The 4,396-nt window shown below is 29.0% G+C and overlaps 1 long non-coding RNA gene across 1 annotated transcript; it reads right to left on the bottom strand.

Annotated features, from left to right (window-relative positions):
• Nucleotides 1–2,231: 2,231 nt before the first annotated feature.
• On the bottom strand, nt 2,232–4,192 carry LOC125581730. The gene is made up of 2 exons (XR_007319446.1): nt 3,088–4,192; nt 2,232–2,646 (listed from the first exon to the last, which is right to left on the bottom strand). It is a non-coding gene; the product is annotated as an uncharacterized LOC125581730 (long non-coding RNA).
• Between the last annotated feature and the right edge of the window lie 204 nt (nt 4,193–4,396).

Consider the following 4,396-nt stretch of genomic DNA (forward strand, 5'->3'; position numbering starts at 1 on the left):
TATATGTTTAGATGGACCAACTAATTTTTTAAAGATTCTAAAAATCATCGAAATGATGACATGTGGATACAAAAAAATATTGTAATACTCCTCAATTAATAAATAAAGGATAGCTACTCCGGGTATCCAAACTCTTAATTTATTTAATAGGAATTTCTAAGTTGGAAAATGGCAATATATACAGTTCAGAATTTCTGGACATTCACCATACACCTTAGTAAAAAAGTTTATAAATGGATAATTCTGATCAATAGTACTACAAATATTTTATCACAAAATAGCGTATAACAAGTTTTTTAAAAAAAATATCATTGAATATCACGAGAAAGACTAAATTACTATATGCCATTAACTCTAACCATACACAATAAACTTTAAATCATAAACTCAAATATAAAATATATTTTTATTGTATAATTTATTATTTACATATTTTAAATAATTTTATATTTATATTTAAATATATTATATTAATCATGTAATTATAAATAAATGTATATTTATAACTATACCCATTAATGAAAAATATTTTACAAAACAATTTCCTTTGTCTATTACTTTTGTAACAAAATTTGTTGTAATACTTCTGTTTTACAAAAAAAAAATCATTTTGACTTCTTTTTATTGTTACACTAAAAAATTATTTTAAAATTTTCAATACAATTTAGATTTTTATTTTGAACTTAATTACAAAATGTATTTATTTAATAAATAATTTTAGTTATCTCAAATAATGTACATGAATATAATTAATTAATAATAAAATAAATAGATTTTAATTATTTTTTAATATGTGTAAAAAATGTCAAAATAATATTCTTTGCGAAACAAATACTGTTTAAAAATATTTTTCTACTTCAATCTCTTTTCATTTACATCTTTCTATATCAATCTCTTTTCATTTCCTTCAGTTAAATGGATGTATATGATTACAGCCGATGGGGCTAGAGATGACAATCTCCATGACTTTTTCCGGAACGACGAAATCATCACTGGTGATTCTCTCTCATGCCATTGGAGGTTGTTGTTGTTGAATGCTTGAGTTGGTTCTGCTTGGATTCTTTATTCGGATCAGATTTGGGTTGGGTTGTTAATTAGAAGTTGCAGGAGCCATTATTTTAAGGTTTGAAGAACCATTTTTCTCAATAGCTCATGTTACCCAACTCTCGCTCCGATCAGATTCGGTTCCTTTGGTCCGAGTTTGTTTCGTTGCTTAGCAGGTTTGTAGGTTGTGTTCTGCTATTGTACCGGATTCGGTTCATTGTCGTATAGTTTCAGTGTTTATTTTCTCATTCTACTACTAGCAATCATTATAATTTCTGTTAAAAATTTAAAATTTTGGTATAATACTTACCATTTTACCACAAAAATATCTTTTATTTAAATAATAATCATAATTAAAACTACACTGGTCTTCTTCCAACAAATTCGAGTGGCCAATTAGATGTTGTTAAAAGCAGCCAATATATAATTTTTAATTAACAGAGCCAAATCTTTTTTTTTCCATGCCATAGTTGCTTATAGAGTTTAACAAGTAAACAAATACCATTAACCTAGACGATAAGGAAAATTCGATGTGTGGACCGTTTGTGATTCGAAAGAAGCTGCGTATTTTATTTTTAAAAGAAATTTCACGCTTTCAGACACACGGAATATTATTATATCATCAATAGAATTAGATTCAAGAAGCAAACAAAAATGGAATTAAAAAAAAGGAATTAGATTCATCTAAATATTTTCGAGTAAAATAGCTGATCCATCCGACTACTATCATCAATAATCTCATATTTCCAACTCAATTAGTCTCTTATTATTCTTGGTCATGGTTACATATAGTATGGTTTTAAATGTCTGTCAAACGGCGTATACAACATTTTTTGTAATAAAATTACATGTACCTAAGACGATTTTTATGGGGTTTGTTTGTATATTAACATTTTCCTGAAACTCAACTTAATAGAAATGTCTTCTGTTATATATACATTCGCGTTGTAAATATATATATATATATAAATTTTCATCAAACCTTTTTAATTACATTTAAGCGTCTCCCAAAGGTTCAGTATTCAAATAAAAAGAAGAGAGAAGGCGACACACATGTATGGAACTTGTATTCGATTTTTAGACTAATAAAACTAAGTTATGTACAAATTAACTCACGCATTGTGTGATATACTGATCCTGTGCTTCTTACCTGTGATATACTGAATAGCGATCCTATAAGCTTGACGTATGAAACAAATTCAATATTATTCTCCAAATTAAAATCAAATCCAGGTTCGATCATATAATTATAAACCATCATAGTATCACAAATGCCACTCATTCATATGAACTATATTAAGATTCAAAAGCTAAATCTATAAATATACGTTGTTTGGAACCACGAGTGGAGTAGGATGGATTTTACAGCTTTTCAAGATGGATCAATAGATCTACTTGGCCTCCAAGGTTGCTACAAACAAATTTCACAACTGCATACTGAACTAAAGAGTTTAGTATGGGTATTGAAATGTTTATCTCGCCATCAACGGTTCTGTGATTATTTTGTTACTGATTTCCAAGAATTAGTCAACATGATCTCCACACCTGATGATTGGTAGCCTTTGCGGTTGAACTTAATGAGTTTAAAACTCTTTAGGCATCCTACCAAGACGGAAAAATGGTTTATCAACCAAGATCCAGTAACAATAAAGCAGATTTCCTTGCAATACAAGTTCGAACAAGGAATCGTGTTTTCTCATATGTTAATACGTCGGTGCCACACTGGTTAGATACTCGCAACTCGTCCTTCGCGGATTCGTACTAAAATTCTTCTTTGTACCCTTATTGTTGTGATAAAAGAAAAAATATATATACATATATATGTTGTTTTCATCACAAACCGAACTATATATATATAATATTTTCAAAAATACATATTGATCGGCAGTATGTGAGCTGTTGATATACAAATCAATAATCATATACAAATATATCACTTCACCTTTAAAAATCAATCGATATATCGAATTCACAGAACAAAAAAAAAGGGTTGAATCATAAAAAATAAAAATGAAAATCAAACATTAGGCGGAGAGTACTCACAAACAACCTCCGTATCGACTTCCTTCCGGTGAAAATTCCGGTGACAATAACAAGCGGCGCATCTCGAAGCATTGACGGTTCCTTCCTCGCCGGCGGCCATAAACTCACGGCAACCGTCGACGGCGTAACCTCCAATGTTGATATTTGCTTTATGACCATCTGTTTTTATCGATTTTATTATCCTTGAAATTAAAAGGACTCTATGGTCACACGAAAGACTCTTTGAAAACGTAGTGAAGAGTCCCAAGACTGTTCTTTCCCCTTTTATAAATTAGTTAGGCTTGTTAATTATCTGTGTTTCAAAACAAAAAAAGTGGGCTCCTTGCTTGGCAATTTTTTGGTATGGCTTCTAAGGGCGGGTTGTTGTAAGAGCATCTCCAATGTAAAACTCCATTTTTTCCTTCAAAATGGAGTAAAAGTAAAAATGGAGTAAAATTGGTACAACCCTACTCCATTTCTCACTCTATTATGAAGTGATGAACAAACAAAAAATAAACTATTCCATTTATGGAGTAAATTTCATTATTGAATGAGATATGGAGTTGGGTTGGAGCATTCCTTACTCCATATACACTTTTACTCTATTTTAGAGGAAAAAATGGAGTTGGGATGAATATGCCCTAATGCCCACTTGATTGACTTGATGTAATAGGGTGGAACTTGGATCATTATCTAATATAATCTACATATGACAAAAAAACAAAAACAAAAACAAAAAAAATGGGCTACTTTTCCAGCTAGAAGTTATTTTGTAATTTAATATTTATGCATACGACTGACACATATGTAGTAAATAACAATAACAATATACTAGCCAGTCTTACTTTACCTTTTTTTTTCCTTTGATATCACGTGCAATGCATTATACAATTTACATACGTTATTTAATACTTAGAATATATTAATAAAATAGAATAATTAAATTATTTGAGTAAATAAAACTAAATGCGAATCCGACTCGGTCCAACGGACTTGCTTCCAGCAAGAGACAATGACAGGTTAATGTTGGAATGCAATCACATTCCCCATCACCTCTTTTTAATTCCAAACTTGCTTTACATTTATACTTCCCTGCGCCAAGCCGAGAAATAGTAACTCTTAAAAGTTTTTTTTTTAATATTTATTTTGTTAAGTTTAGTTTTAAATTCATTAATTTTTTTAAAGTATAAAATAAACATTTGTAACTTTTTTTTATTATTTTAATTTTATAATTTGATTGTATTTAAATTAGTTTAATATAATAAATTATTTTTATTTATTGAATAATAATTTTTATACTATTTTATTTCTTTTTAACAATAAAAATTTA

The sequence above is a fragment of the Brassica napus genome, chromosome C2 (assembly GCF_020379485.1).
Source record: "Brassica napus cultivar Da-Ae chromosome C2, Da-Ae, whole genome shotgun sequence".
Taxonomy (NCBI): domain Eukaryota; kingdom Viridiplantae; phylum Streptophyta; class Magnoliopsida; order Brassicales; family Brassicaceae; genus Brassica; species Brassica napus.